A 17,194-nucleotide genomic window follows, 5' to 3' on the forward strand; every position below is an offset into this window, starting at 1 on the left:
TAGGGTTAGATGATAGATAGATAGATAGATAGATAGATAGATAGATAGATAGATAGATAGATAGATAGATAGATAGATAGAGTTAGATGATAGATAGATAGATATATAGAGTTAGATGATAGATAGATAGATAGATAGATAGATAGGGTTAGATGATAGATAGATAGACAGATAGATAGGGTTAGATAGATGATAGATAGATAGATAGATAGATAGATAGATAGGGTTAGATGATAGATAGATAGATAGATAGATAGGGTTAGATGATAGATAGATAGATAGATAGATAGAGTTAGATGATAGATAGATAGATAGATAGGGTTAGATGATAGATAGATAGATAGATAGATAGATAGATAGATAGATAGATAGATAGATAGATAGATAGTTAGATGATAGATAGATAGATAGATAGATAGATAGTTAGATGATAGATAGATAGATAGATAGAGTTAGATGATAGATAGATAGATAGATAGATAGATAGAGTTAGATGATAGATAGATAGATATATAGAGTTAGATAGATAGATAGATAGATAGATAGATAGATAGATAGATAGATAGATTTGGAATGAGTTTGAATGAGTTTGAATGGATTAGAAATACAGTACATAGAAGGGAAGTTTGATTGAGGCTCAAAGGATTCTGGGGATTTTGACAGTTGGGATTTGAAAAGTGTTGGCTCATTTGAACATTCCGTCAATGTAAGTCTATGGGATTTTTCCCAAATTTAAACGCCATTTTTAGGAAAATCGTAAGTCCGATCAGTTAGAAAAGATATAGCAACTAACTTCAGATCAGTCTGAAGATCTGGGCTGAGTTTGGAGTTTGTAGAGTTAAAGCCCTAGGACGAGTTAGAAAATTTTAGTCTCAGAAGAAGAATAACTAGATAAAAAGTTTGTTAGCAAACTTTAAGTTGGCTTGAGAAAGCCTAGCCAGTAAGTTTTAAGTAGTTTTAAAAGCTTTTAGTTTAAAGAAAGTTTAAAGGTTTTCAGTTTGAAATAGTTTTAGTTTGATTGATAAAGTTTGAAGATAGATAGGCTAGATAGATATAAATAGTTTGAAGATATAAATAGTTTGAATGTGAATAGATAGATAGATAGATATAATTCAAACTATTTTTATCTATCTTTCTATCTTTCTTTTTCTAACTTATCTATTTTTCTTTCTAACTAATGCTTTCTTTCAAACCTTTTTTTCTTTCTAACTAATCTATCTATCTATCTATCTATCTTTCTTTCTTTCTTTCTTTCTTTCTTTCTTTCTTTCTAACTAATTATTTTTCTTTCAACCTTTTTTATTTCTAACTTTTTTTTTTCTCTTTCTTTCTAACTAATCTTTTTTTCTAATCTTTCTTTCTTTCTAACTAATCTGTTTCTTTCTTACTAAACTTTCTTTCCTTCTTTCTTTTTCTAATTAAACTGTTTCTTTTTCCTAATTCTTTCTAATTTATTTCTAACTAAACTTTCTATCCATCCATCCATCCATCCATCCATCCATCCGTCTGTCTTTCTAATATTAACACCAATAACAAAAAACTTTTCTAAATCCCAACTTTGAACTGTAATTTAAACAGTAATAACAAGGGTTTGTTTATATGAGCACATTTTAAAATCTTCATCATAACATTTATTTATTGCAACAACTAGTAAAAGTAGGACATTTATATTTTGAGAACAGCTAATCTGGCCCTGGATATGCGTTGTACAGTAACCATGTAAAGATAATGAGTAAATTAAATTGCTATTATGAGACACAATTTGCCCTGCTCTTTCCAAAATGGACAAAAATTCAAGACATGTGGGTAAAAAAATTAAATCCCCCTACTGAATCAAAATAAATATTTTACGACTGTCACTATCTCAAAGTGAAATGTGAAAATAAATTAAAAGTGTTCTGGCATACATTGAGCATTAGGTGTATTGAACCCAATCAGATGGCTGGTGAATAAAAGAACTGCGGATTCGCGGAAGTTTTACCGCGTTCATGCCATGTGCTCAGCTCATGTCAGTGCGGCAGCGACACAGGCGCTGCGTTCAAAACCGCATACTTCCATACAATCAGATGGCTGAATAAGTGTTTAAATGTTCAATTCAAAAAGTAGGTAGAATTAGTAGGCGAGTGGACTAATTCTTGCGAGATTCGGACGAACGTATACTTAAAGTGCGTTCGAATATGCCTACTTTTCAAAAAATTAGCATATTGTGATAAAGTTCATTATTTTCTGTAATGTACTGATAAACATTAGACTTTCATATATTTTAGATTCATTACACACAACTGAAGTAGTTTCAAGCCTTTTAGTGTTTTATTATTGATGATTTTGGCATACAGCTCATGAAAACCCAAAATTCCAAAAATCTCAAAAAATTAGCATATCATGAAAAGGTTCTCTAAACGAGCTATTAACCTAATCATCTGAATCAACTAATTAACTCTAAACACCTGCAAAAGATTCCCGAGGCTTTTAAAAACTCCCAGCCTGGTTCATTACTCAAAACCGCAATCATGGGTAAGACTGCCGACCTGACTGCTGTCCAGAAGGCCATCATTGACACCCTCAAGCAAGAGGGTAAGACACAGAAAGAAATTTCTGAACGAATAGGCTGTTCCCAGAGTGCTGTATCAAGGCACCTCAGTGGGAAGTCTGTGGGAAGGAAAAAGTGTGGCAGAAAACGCTGCACAACGAGAAGAGGTGGCTACAGAGAAGCAGCACTGGACTGTTGCTCAGTGGTCCAAAGTACTTTTTTCGGATGAAAGCAAATTTTGCATGTCATTCGGAAATCAAGGTGCCAGAGTCTGGAGGAAGACTGGGGAGAGGGAAATGCCAAAATGCCTGAAGTCCAGTGTCAAGTACCCACAGTCAGTGATGGTCTGGGGTGCCATGTCAGCTGCGGTCAATGCAGCTAGCTATCAGGAGATTTTGGAGCACTTCATGCTTCCATCTGCTGAAAAGCTTTATGGAGATGAAGATTTCATTTTTCAGCACGACCTGGCACCTGCTCACAGTGCCAAAACCACTGGTAAATGGTTTACTGACCATGGTATTACTGTGCTCAATTGGCCTGCCAACTCTCCTGACCTGAACCCCATAGAGAATCTGTGGGATATTGTGAAGAGAAAGTTGAGACGCAAGACCCAACACTCTGGATGAGCTTAAGGCCGCTATCGAAGCATCCTGGGCCTCCATAACACCTCAGCAGTGCCACAGGCTGATTGCCTCCATACCACGCCGCATTGAAGCAGTCATTTCTGCTAAAGGATTCCCGACCAAGTATTGAGTGCATAACTGAACATAATTATTTGAAGGTTGACTTTTTTTGTATTAAAAACACTTTTCTTTTATTGGTCGGATGAAATATGCTAATTTTTTGAGATAGGAATTTTGGGTTTTCATAAGCTGTATGCCAAAATCATCAATATTAAAACTATAAACGGCTTGAAACTACCACAGTTGTGTGTAATGAATCTAAAATATATGAAAGTCTAATGTTTATCAGTACATTACAGAAAATAATGAACTTTATCACAATATGCAAATTTTTTGAAAAGGACCTGTATAGTAGGAAAAATGAGTACGTGAAGAAAGAAGTACGTTCGAAACCTGTCGGTCTGAATAAAGCTTTGTTCCATGTGTCTTTATTTATGTTCATGGTTACTTTATTATTTTACTCATATATCCATGTTGTTATCAGTAAATAAAATATAAGTTTCATTAACATATGCATTAATTAATTACTTGATTGTAAAAAAAAAACATGCTTGTTTTACTAAAAATATAATTAATTATAGGTTAGCATTTATTATTATTGATCAGTGCATTCTGAGGTAATCTTAATTTCTAAGTAGTAATGCTTAAATTTTTTGAGTGTAAAATCAACTGTCTTCTCCAAACACAAGATCTTCGAGCAGCGGATCCACGTCTCCTTTGTGCAGATATTGCAAACATGGAGGAAGATGTACTATAGGTAGGGTTGTTGTGTTACTGATGCTATGAGGTGTTTGAGCACCTGTTGTGCTTATTTTCTTTTTATTATTAATACTACCTAACTTACAATTACAAGCTCAGGGAAAGGTGGTATTGATCTTTAACAATGAACAATCATAATGAGAAAAACTAAGAACATAACTATTAGGCTTGCTTACATCATAGTATGCAATTATATACACGGAAATATGATTAAATATCTCTGAATAATCAAAATATTCACATTGTTTATCAAAAATTGGATTTGTTTTTGATATTGATAAGCCTCAGGGATGAAAAAGGATTCAATTCAACAAGAATTTAAGCTAGCTTTGCGTTTGGATAAACAATTTTGAATATAAAACAAAAGAAATAACTTATTCAAAAAATAAAGAATTTGGGTTTTCGTAAAACAAAAATTATTTCTTTGAGAATTAAAAAAATACAAAAACCTTAATGAACCCAAAACGTATCTGTTATACTACAATCACATTAAAAGAACAGCTGTTTCTTCAACATGAGCACAAAATGAACAAATTTCATCAATATCAAAATATTTATAGAAAGATGAATTAAACCTGTCGCTATATGCTATTTTAAGTTGTTGCACTTGTTATAACGTCGTTGGTCACATGATAACGTCAACATGGCGGAAGACGTGCAGATCACATTCATACTCAACGAGATTTGGCTGTAGAGTACGTACTCTTTTAGTGCTCGTTAAGTAAGTACTTATTGAAAATAAGTACCTACTCATTGAGTATGCGGTTTCGAACGCACCCACAGAGTGATACCAATTCTCTCATCAAATACTGCAGCAGGTAAGATTTTATTTATAATCGTTTTGTTTTTCATCTTACTAAAATAACAATGTCTTGATTTTCTAATGCTTATAAAGCAATCACCTAATTCAAAAACGTTTGTTGACTTACCAGGCATACATGATTGCCTTAAAAGGATTAATGTATCTTTTAATCGACATCAATCATTACAGTTTCATGAGCAATGCTCGACTATAATGATGTGCATTTGTTTTATATTTAAACCGTACTTTGAAATGACCTCCATGGGCTATATATATATATATAATATAATATAATATAATATAATATTAGTTTATATCGGTTTATTAATTAGTTAAATTAGGTGTTGATTACTCAAAGGCTAATTTTTAAAAGCTATTTTTATACCTATTATTAAATCTGCTGTGCTTTCTGACAAATAGTTTGATTCAACCTAATTTAAATAGCTTTATTTTAATATTTTGTGAAAGCTATTTAGATTAGGTTGAATCAAACTATTTGACAGAAAGGACAGCGTATTTAATAATGGGTATAAAAATTGCTTTTAAAAATTTGCCAATGGGTAATCAACACCTAATTTTATTTTTTTTTTTTTTTGTTGGCAAATATCACTGGTGTCAAACTCAAGTTCCTGGAGGGCCACCGCCCTACAGAGTTAGTTCCAACTCTGCTTCAACCTATTTTTTACAGTCTATGGCTTCAACACACATGCCTGCAGTTTTCAAATAAGCCTAAAGGACTTGATTAGCTGATCAGGTGTGTTTAATTAGGGTTGAAGCTAAACTCTGCAGGACTGTGGCCCTCCAGGAGTTTGTCATGTCAATTTTAAGTGTGATGTTTAAAACAAACAAACAACACTTTGTTATTTAAGAAAATAGTGTGTGTACTTCTCTATATAAGTATTATATCAATATAAAATTAACTGTTATAATGAGTTAATGTTATGTAATTACTCTCTATTTCTTTATTCCGTATACAACCTTTAAGAGTAACATTTTCTACAAACGGTTGTATAAGTAATGAAGAATTAAATGATCATTAGCCTAAGCCTGATGCATTTTATCACCTCCCTACCAAATGTTAACATGGTAGCATTAAGATCAAAGCAACATTAAGCATTTGTTTATGGTAGGGAATGGTGATACAATGCATCAGACTTAGGTTAATGATTATTTAATTTACATTTATGGAAAGCATAGAAAAACACTTAAAGCAAAATGTATTAAACACATTTTATTATTAATTAAAAGGAACAATTCCTGAATGAAAAAACTAATAAAAAATGTAACAATTAATAAGTGATAAAACAATTAATAAAAAATTGAACTATTAAAAACAAAAAAAAAGTCAAACTTCTTCAAACATTCCCTCAAACATCTCCCCCAGTGGTTCAATACTCTGAACAGTTTTGTTTTGGTGAGTGAGTGTAAGTTTTATTGGCAGGTCATCAGCAGCGATGTCGAGGGCCAGTGCTGCCGGGACTGTGTACTCCTCATATGCGTCAGACAGCAGAACTGTGGCACCTCCGTCTCCCTCCAACACCCCGATGAAGGTGAGCTCCACCTCTACTGGCTCAGCTACAGTCTTCTGAAATATAATAACATGAACGGAAGTCTCAGCAAAGGAATTATATATCAATAGACGCGAGTCATTACATGAACACTATTAATGTTAGTTGACCACATGATCTAGAAAGAAAAATGATTCTGAAGCATATATTATTTATCTTTGTTAATTTCAACATTTACTAAAACGTTATGAAAGGGAAAGTTTTGGAACTGTTGTATTTTATTAACTAACATTATGTGTAACACAGATTGACAAGTACTGTACTTGGTCAATGCATTAATATTAACTAATAGTGCCTAATTCTAAAGTGTTACCAATATAAATTATTACCAATGAATATACACTTGGTACACACTCAGGAGTGTAGGAAGATGCAGAAAGATCAATTAGAGAATAATTAGGTTACATGATGCATAATGTTGTGTACCTCCACAGCTGAATAGCTGGATGAGTTCAGCTTGGGAGAAGGTTTGAGACTCGCCCTGAGGCACGAAATCTCAATGTGATCTCCCAGGCTGAGCTCCACCAGGGCCTCGTCACGCCACAGGGACACCTCCACCACCACCTGGCCACACCGGAGAGACAGGTCTCTGATGGGGACCTCTCCATCACCCACTCGGGTCATCCTGGGGACCTGCAACTGCATGATCACAAGGGTAGGATTGTTAATGCAATGCAAGTGAATACAGTTACTAGTGCTTAGACATAATCAAAATAACATTGGCTGTGAATCTGATTAAAATGCGTCTTTAAACAAAACATTGCCTTAATTCAACCTGTATTAAAACCTTAATCACTTAATCGCACAAAAAATGCAATAAAATGATTGCAGAGAATATCTTAATATTAATAAAAATTACCATAACATTTGTGGCTATAGAAATACAGTTTGGGAGAGGGACTTTTTTTTTTTTTTTTTTTAAATGTTTTTTAAATGTAACTTAAATTAAGGTAAAAAATTACTTAAAAAACTACATTGAATTTATTGAATAATGTTAGTAAATTTGCTCACTTTTTAAATTTCTCCCTTCAGAGAGATGAACCCTCCCCTTGTGAATAGGTCCTGCTCTTCCCCAGACAGCAGGGCAGTTGGTGGATTCAGGAGGTATTTCGCTGACCTTTCTGCCTCCTCTGGCAACTCGAAGGAAGCAGTTTGGAATTTCTTTGAGTTGGGGTTGAGAAATATGCACTCCCGTCCAAATTTGTGGGACAGGGTGTAATTTTTTATGATGTACGCCCTCCCGGTCTCAAACAGTGCGATTTCCCCATCCACAGGAGCAATAAATGCCCTCACGCCATCGCTGAGGGCACTTATTGTAGTGGTTTTGTACGACGCTATTTTAATTTCATTTTTGGACACCTCGTATGACTTAGCCCGACGGTTTGTCCGATTGTCCACACAGGTGATCCGGGTGGGTGCAGGCCTGCTGTATGGCAAACTTGCCGCTGACATTCTGGAGGGTAAGAGAAAGAGAAAAGATTGATTGAAAGAGTAAAGGTGATAATACACAGGCAACTTTGAGCAATGTTGCTTGGGCACTTTCTCCATTAAGATGGGCAACAAATTTCTCTCTGGATATCTCAATGGAAAAGTGCCCACCACAACAACAAAAAGTTGCCCCATGTATCATCATCTTAAAAACAGAAAACCAATGGCAATTCATCAGGCAAATAATACGACTATGTCCAAAAGATGCACCATTCAGTTGGTTTAGTGCAGTGGTGTCAAACTCAATTTAGAGTCACATTACAATTTTACTTCAGAAACAACATTTTCCTGTCAGAAATACTCCTCTCAGAACAAATCCTGTCATAATATAGTTTACTGTATTGTCATGTCTTCATTACAGTAAAAAATCATTAATGTAACTTAAATTAAGGTAAAAAATTACTTCAGAAACTACATTTTCCTGTCAGAAATACTCCTCTCAGAACAAATCCTGTCATAATATAGTTTACTGTATTGTCATGTCTTCATTACAGTAAAAAATCATTCATGTAACAATCATTAAAAAAAATTAAGGTAAAAATTCTTCAGAAACTACATTTTACTGTCAGAAATACTCCAAATCCTGTCAGACCATCATACTCCTTCAGAACAAATCCTGTCATAATATAGTTTACTGTATTGTCATGTCTTCATTACAGTAAAAAATCATTTGTAACTTAAATTAAGGTAAAAAATTACTTCAGAAACTACATTTTCCTGTCAGAAATACTCCTCTCAGAACAAATTTGTCATAATATAGTTTACTGTATTGTCATGTCTTCATTACAGTAAAAAATCATTAATGTAACTTAAATTAAGGTAAAAAATTACTTCAGAAACTACATTTTCCTGTCAGAAATACTCCTCTCAGAACAAATCCTGTCATAATATAGTTTACTGTATTGTCATGTCTTCATTACAGTAAAAAATCATTAATGTAACTTAAATTAAGGTAAAAAATTACTTCAGAAACTACATTTTACTGTCAGAAATACTCCTCTCAGAACAAATCCTGTCATAATATATTTTAATGTTTTTTTTTTCCTTAACACTTTCACTTTCAGAAATAATTATCTTTTTAAATCCTGTCAGTTAATTAATCCTCCATTGTCAGCCTGTCTTGTCACCATCATAGGCCTTATCACTTTAATTTTATTGGAATAATTATGTTTTTAGTTGTCAAGTTACAACTTTTAAGCAACATTTATAGAAAAGTACAAAGTGACTTACCTCAGAAAATAGATGTAGTTCTTGATGAATGATCCTTGATGGGGGGCAGGGGTCTTTTATTCTTGGCATCTAATTTGTTCTGTTTTTTTTCACAGTCCAATCAGACATATCACCAAGGCACATGACCTTTGGCCAATGGTTTTCTTTTTTTCTTGTGTGCATGCCTAGATTTTTTTAAAGAAATGTTTTTATTGAAATGATTTTAATGATTATATTTATTGTTATAATGTATGCATTAAAATAACTCATTTTTAATGATTTGTATTTATTATAATAATGCATGTATTTAAATTAACTTGTTTTTAATGAACTGTATTGTTTTTAAATGAACATTTTTTTATTAATTGTATGTATTATAATGTATTTAAATGAACTTATTTTTAATGAACTTCATGTATTCTAATGTATTTAAATAAACTTATTTTTAAGCACTAGTATGAGTATTCATTATAAGTTTTTCAGCACGTGATTGATTATAACCAATGAGATTGCTGGAGCTGCGTGTGGGAAATCATTCGGCTCTCTCTCGTCGAAGACGAACTCGTTGCTTCAGTCAGGTAAGTGTTTGTCTTTTAAAATTCGGAAAAAAATATCAAAATAGTGGTGAACTAATTAATTGGATTAAAAGTAAACTTATTTTAGCCTGATTATGACTGAGTATTATGACTTATGAGTAACGTTAGGTATTACTTTCATAAATGCTGTTCAAACTCAGAGGCCTAATGCGGCCGACTAGCTACTAACGTTATTGTTAACTTATTATCCGAGGTAACGATAATTTCTGAGTTAATTTATGTTTTAAATGTTTATCTTAAACGTACAGAATTCATTTACGTCCGTTTTGTTCATTTTATTTATTGATATGAAGGGATGTTAATGGCCGAGCTATGGATATAAAGGCCAGGCTAGGTCGATATTGTGTACATATTGAACATGTTTGAAGGCTTTACGTCTTAAATACAAACGTAAACGAAGCTTTATTCCATGTAAATGTAATACATAACCTTAAACCTACACTACTCTTCTCTATTGAGCGTTCGCAAAACCCGCCCCCTTTAGTAACCGTTGCTATCGCAGTCACTCACGCGACGCCACTCATGTTCTCATGCAATGAACAACACATCGCGGAGCTGAGGGGAGACTGACAACGCGCTGACAGACAGGACACACCAGGGTACTTTTGATGACACTAAGTCTCACCTTTCAAATTTGGTCATTTTTTAAAGAAATGTAAGCAATAAATACGGTTTTGTGGCTCTTTAGTGTGTCTGACAGATCGCTGTAAAGCCTCAGTTAAAGGCAGCTGCTCGTGAACCATATAATCTCTTCCTTCTAGTTCATTTATAGCATCAAGTAAACATAAATGAACAGCAGGAGGAATGTTGTTTTAACCGTGGAAAGAAGTCTGTACACACCGTTTCTCAAGTTAAAACCCTCCAACGTTAATCTACTAACTGCTTTGTCGGAGAAAATGGCGGATTATGATTGGTCAGATCGCCTGTCAATCAAACTCCCTGCGAGGGGGTCAAATACGTATGATTCATGTTCCGGCCTTTCATGATTGATAACGGGCAGATTCAGCTTCACACACACACATTTTTATATATATATATATATTATTTACTATGTGTAAATGTAGCCTATGTTTTTGCTTTACATCATTACAAAAGTTAATGTTAACGTTACTTTCATTTGCTGTGAGCGCGCGCCGGAGAAGAGAGAAGATTTGCATTATAAGTAATAAATAGGCCTATATAATCAAAGTAAAACATTTAGGCCATGTTTACATCAGGAAAATTTTGTTACTTGTAACTGGGCTAAGTATAAATGGGCTAAGTATAAATGATCACACTTGTGTATTACATTATAATAGTATAGCATTTTGATATAATGTCTGTAGATACTGTAGCCTTTACTTATATGGAACATACACATATTCTAGCACATATTGTCCACCCAATTCTTTTTCTTTCCATAATTTGTTGCAGTATAATCTACTTATGATGTTCATATTCATAACATATTGGTGTAATAAATTCTATTGACTGTATAAAGTTCATCAGTACATTCTATTTCTCACTATTCTATTCAGACTTACTGTATATAGTATTATAGACATTATATGATCATAGACATAGCAAATTGATTGGTTAGTGATGATTTCTCTTTATATTGTGTGTAATTAATCTGCACATTGACTCAGATATTCAGTGATGTTTTTCTTCTTCTTCCTTTTACACTTCAGTAACAGTCATTGCCTCTGCTATGTAAGTATTCTTTTATAATCACGCTTTCCAAATTCTCACACACCTATATAATATATAAGATGTTTTTTGATGATTGATTTTTCTTCTTTTTTGTATTTCTCACAGCATAAGCAAACCCAAAGGCTCTTTTAAGAGCCATCTCCCATAATCTGCCATCTGCCATCTCTCATCATCTGCCATCTCCCGTCTGCCATCTACCACAGGTGCGTATATATTTGTTGCTGTCATTTAAAGGAACCGTATGTAGGATTGTGGCCAAAACTGGTACTGCAATCACTTTCAAAATACTGTAGAACGGCGTATCCCCTCCCCCTCCCCCCTGACTGGAGGTTGCCAGCTAAGCTGCAGGATTCTGCAGGAACGTAGGCTGCTACAAGGAGCTTCCAATGGCAAGTGACGAGTCCTACACAATAAGTTTTTTTTTCTTCTGTTACTTATGTTTATGCTTCACGAGAGATGTTTTGCGAAGTAATTATGTATCGCAAAAATTTACTAAAGGCGATTAGCCAAATATTTCGTAAAGATGTACTGTAATACCACATTTCAGTCGGAACATAGATTGTTTTCATACCGTGCTGGTGGTGCGATATAAAGCTTTTTATGAACGCATTTAGCACGGGCGATCATAGATGAATCTTACCTGTCCAGGAGAAAATTAGCAACGTTGGCATCTGTCTTAAAATTCTTCTCCATTTTCAGCCATCTCCATCTGTCAAAGGCCTCTCCTATACAAATCCTTGTTTTATCTCGGACTTTGTCACGACGTACTTCGGATTCATAACGAGGTCTTTTAGGTTTCGTAACTTTATACATGTTTTATCCGACACGTTCGTAGCTGCAGCTGTAACTAGAGCAGAGCTGGCAACCCGGATGACGAAACTCTACTGACTTTGTGATTGGTAGATAGCTGGAGGGTGGCGCCTCAGACCAAAACACAACATGACAACATCAACATCAGTTGAGGGCTGCAACTTTCACTTTTAAATGACAATATCCTGGCCGGACCACTGTTGTCAGTGATATAAGTATTTGAAATGAACATGTTTTCTTAATGTCTAGTGACATGTCAGGGCCATTTTATGATTAACTGAAATAAATTTCTTACATACGGTTCCTTTAAGTTACTTCAGTTCCACATGCCCTGCTCATCCATTCAGATGAATGCATCACATTCTGCTGGTTTCATGCAGTTTATTTTTATTATTGAATTGAATTTTTTTTTTTTTTCAAACTCCAGAGCCAGTGTTTCCCACACATAGACTAATTTGTGGCGATGCGCCACAGAATCAACACCGGCCACCACATATTGCGTTTCGTTATAAAAAGAATTACAAAAAATACGCTATTTAAAACACGCAGCGTATTCATTCAGCTGCATTTCCTTTCCCTGCTCTCCCTCCGTCTCTCTGTCACTCACGCGTCTCTCTCACAACACAAGCGATTTTTGTTGTCTCGCTAAGACCTTATTTGATCGGTGAGTGTTGTACATGACTGCTGCGCTCGCGATAGGGCGCATATTACTGAAAGAACGAGCAGAGAGAGAGAGGCCCGGTCGTGCGCGCGCTCCCTCACTGTCTTCAAACTGTCTTGCTCTCTCTCGCTCCCTCGCGCATATTAATACACATCAATTGAGAATTGACACGATGGTAAAAGATCGGAAGACCGAAGTTTCACATGAAGCATTTGGGTATTTTTTTCCTGAATTACTGCTGGGTGTTGTGCTAAAAAAAAAAAAAAAAAAAAAAAATTACATTGCCTTATCTTCTCTGAAAAGCGTTCCGTCCATTCAGCTGACATGAAAAACACTTTCAATAAACTAAACAAAACCTATCCAATGATGAAATGTTTTCTGTGTTGACAAACCTTGTGCGATGACTGCCGGGATAATCGCACAATGCGTACAAGTCCGCTAATGACACGTCCGATTCGCAAACTAATGACTCATTTGAACCGATTAAACCAAAACAATCTTTTAGTTTAGACTGTTTGCGGTAAATGCAGTTGGGTTGTCGAGGTCAAAACTCTAAATAAGCTGTGAATCAAATAATCTTGCTATAAATAATGTTGTCATTTTTTTTACTCTTACACTGAATTTTTGGATTTTGTGAAGGTGTGAATAATTTTTTATAAATATTTAATATAATAAAGTTCTGTGTAACAGATTATTAACGGAGATTATTAACCCCGCCCCCGCCCGCCACTGAGAGCTATAACTAAATTACTCAAAATTATTGGTTGAGTATCATCATGAATTTGTTTTGAATGTCTTTTTTCAGATTTTGTCAGATTTTTCTAAAGTCTGTTTATTTAATGAGTAATATTTTGTATAGTGCTTTTTAACATTGTTGTGATTATCTTTTAACGGAATGGAATTCTTTACACCTGTTTTCTTTTGTTTGCAGCATTGGTCATATCTGGTGACGCTCACCATGTAAGTACGACTGTAATGCTAATTTGTAATGCCATTTGCACTGTATGTTCACTTAATTTTGATTGGTAGAAAGTTTTAAAATCACTGCAGCATGTTAATGAATTATTATGGGACAACATAATATATCTTGAAGAAGAGTGTATTACAATACAAACGTTTGATAAATGTGAACATGAGGACTTATTTGACCTGTGTGAACACATCTAAATTGTCTCTCTTTTCTTCTTTTTCTCTTGTCTACAGTGGATTGGAAGTCTTGTCCATCTAGGTGAGTAGAATTGTTAAACAGGTTTTTGCAACAACAACAAATATTTATAGTGAAATTTGGGAATGTTGATTACTAAGATTTAAAAAATAATAATAATAATAATTTCCATCTTCAGTAATAACAAAAAAGTAAGTTACTTATTGATGTTATTATTGTATTAAAAATGATTCATGCAATGGCAATATAGTTCTTATTAGCATTTAATAATTCAATAATTCCTGTACTTTTATATAGGCATGTTTGTCTGTGTTAAGAATGTAACTAACTTGTTTCTTCTTCTGTGTGTATGTGTCTCTGCATGCGTGTGTGTGTGTGTTATCTGTCCTGTCCTGTCCTATCCTGTCCTATCAACACCTTTTATCCATTTTCACTCAAACCTTTATCCTGCTTATTTCTCAAACCTTTGCCATTTCTTCACTTTCTCTTCCCAAACTGACAAAAAATCTGGCCTGATCACCGAACGCCGCTGCTCTGTTTGCTGCTTGCTTGCTCGCAAACCAAAACGCACACAATGCAATCTCTTCTACAATGCAAAACAAACCCAAACGCACTGAAGCAGCTTGCTAACGCATCTTTAAAATAGAGCCAGTAAACCCAGTTCTTGAACCGTATAACAAACCCAAACCTTGAACCAATATAACAAACCCAAATCTTGAACCAAAATAACAAACCCAAACTTTGAACCCAATAACCAATTGATTTACAGTGCCAGACAGCCTGAAAGAGGGACCAGCTCCAGTCTGCTCTTCCTGATCTCCAGTCTGCCCTGCTCTTCCTGATCTGAGGACTGCATTGGAAGATCATCATCCAAGCACACACACACACACACAGTCATTTGTTTGATAACCAACTGTTTAACTTCATATTACATAGTGTTTTTCATTTTCTATAGTCTTATCAATTATTCAACTTTATTTAGCGTTTGTTTAATTGACTGCTTTGAATCAGCTCTTATCAATAAATCCCAGTTTCTGTTCAGTAAGTTCAGTCTTGGAACATCTATATTGTATAGTTGATTTCACAATTGTAATTCTATACACCAGTCTAATATTGTTTGGTGATATTGGTGGTTAGCATTTTACAACCCTAAGTTACAGTTTTATACTTTTATCCTAACCCTTCCTGATCTCCAGTCTTCCCAGCTGCTCTTCCTGATCTCCAGCTGCTCTTCCTGATCTCCAGTCTTCCCAGTCTGCCCTGCTGATCTGAGGACTGCGTTGGAAGATCATCCTCCAAGCACACACACACAGTCACTTTATTTAGCTGTTGTTTAGTTTTTGTGATTGCTTTTATTCGGCTCTTATTAATAAAGTCCAGTTTCTGTTTAGTAAGTTCAGTCTTGTAACATCTATATTGTATAGTTGATTTCACAATCTTTGGGTGTATTTTTATAAAACAGTTTAATATTGTTTGGTGATATCAGTGGTTAGCATTTTACAACTTTCTCATTTTATGAGTAACCTTTAACCTAAGTTACAGTTTAACAAGCAAGATCTGGTTTAGCATTGCATTAGTTAAGTTCCTGTATTATTTATATCACATTTAACTATCGATTACAGACAGATTTTTTTTTTTTTTTTTGGTCAAATTTCCTATATTGGTCAAATACTTTGATATAAATTGTCTAAACTAATATTAGTTTCTGTTTTATTATATTTACTGTAAAATATATTCATTGTTAGGTATAGTAAGTTCCTTTTCATAGATCAATTAAATATAGTGTATTTTATATAATCGTTTTTTATTTGACTTAGTTGGAGTCCAACTGATACATTATAATACAAATATTAAGAATAAGAATTTATTTGTTTAGTAAGTGTTTTTATTAGGTGTTTTTGCAAACTGCTACCATTTGCGTTTTTACTTTCACTAGCGGAATCTTCAGAAACAGTGAAGAGAGATACAAATTTACTTATACATTGTTTTCATATTCTCAAAGGAGCTCCGGTTTATTTGTAAGTATTCAATTATCAGTTCAATACATTTTCTTATATTTACTGCATTTATTTGTCAGTGTTAAAACATGCAGAGGAAAGGTAAGCGGAGTGCATCTCAGAAACAGCGCAGAATGCAAGAAGCTTCGGGTGGCTCCAGTAGCGGTAACTCCGTGTTACATAGCGTCGATGCAAACCCGTATGTTCTGTCTGTTACAGCATCGCACTTTCAAGGTGATACTAGGTACAATATTTACTCCAGAGGCTATTGTAGGGTATCAGAGCGAATCAGACAAATAGAAGATTCGATCAGAACATTTGGTTGAAACCAAAGAGCCAAATTCCACAAAGGGGCCAGGACCACGTCATAAATCTGTCCAGGAAACCCTGGCGCCAGCCAGCCAGAAGTAAGCCTAACCAACCAACTTTCACAGCTTTGAACAACTTGCAACATTAAAACAAGAAGAACACAATTATTGATAATCCCAATTCAGGAAGGAGATTGTCAATATTGGGGCGCGAAACCCAAGATTAATGGTCAAAGATGCAGCACATCAGGACCATCGCTTGAGGAAACTTTGTTGGGTGGTGCTCCCCCACCCAAGACAAGAACCAGACCAAGTTCCTTCTAAATTCCTTTGTTCCTTGGAACATGCCCTTAGTTCACAGAATGGCAGAGACTGTCCATTTTACCTAAATATGCACCAAAATGATGCTTAAAAGGACTTATGAATGAACATCAGACCATTGAATAACTCCCTACTATGTATGTCACCCACACATTTGTCTATTATGTTCTAATCACTCGTTGTGTATGTCCTTTTTAATAACTATTGAATAGCTTAAGGGTTTATATTCATGTTTGGTATGTATGAGTTTGAAAATTCATGCTTTGAACGTTTCCACCAATCAATTCATTGTCAAATGCGTTGTATTCATGTTATAGGAATCATGGCCAAATTATACTCTGCAAGAGCGGGAAAATTCTGACCATGTGACTGATAAGATAACGTGCTGATTTATGTTTTGGGAGGAGAAACATAGCAATATCCCGAGTTAAGACAACATCTAATTGGTCAAGACACCATTTTGGGATGTGTCCAAAGCTGAGTTTAAAACCACAGGACACCATCAAATTTTGCTTTTAGTTTGGGCTTTTTGCTATTTCCATCGCTCCTAGCCATGCTTTTAGCCGTTGCTTTTCGTTGCTTTTAGCTTTTAGCTATTGGTCTTC

The 17,194-nt window shown here is 34.6% G+C and overlaps 2 long non-coding RNA genes across 3 annotated transcripts; both read left to right on the forward strand.

The window, feature by feature from the left end:
- The first annotated feature begins 4,631 nt into the window (after window positions 1-4,631).
- On the forward strand, window positions 4,632-7,486 carry LOC127162423 (uncharacterized). The gene is made up of 4 exons (XR_007827343.1): window positions 4,632-4,790; window positions 6,216-6,324; window positions 6,777-6,997; window positions 7,375-7,486. It is a non-coding gene; the product is annotated as an uncharacterized LOC127162423 (long non-coding RNA).
- A 2,665-nt stretch (window positions 7,487-10,151) lies between these two features.
- On the forward strand, window positions 10,152-15,512 carry LOC127162424 (uncharacterized). Of its 2 annotated transcripts, none has more exons than XR_007827345.1 (4): window positions 10,152-10,234; window positions 13,730-13,758; window positions 14,002-14,026; window positions 14,583-15,512. It is a non-coding gene; the product is annotated as an uncharacterized LOC127162424 (long non-coding RNA). The 2 variants fall into 2 exon arrangements; XR_007827344.1 differs by having other exon boundaries at window positions 14,586-15,512.
- The last annotated feature ends 1,682 nt before the right edge of the window (window positions 15,513-17,194 follow it).

This window comes from Labeo rohita, unplaced genomic scaffold, assembly GCF_022985175.1.
Source record: "Labeo rohita strain BAU-BD-2019 unplaced genomic scaffold, IGBB_LRoh.1.0 scaffold_939, whole genome shotgun sequence".
Lineage (NCBI taxonomy): Eukaryota > Metazoa > Chordata > Actinopteri > Cypriniformes > Cyprinidae > Labeo > Labeo rohita.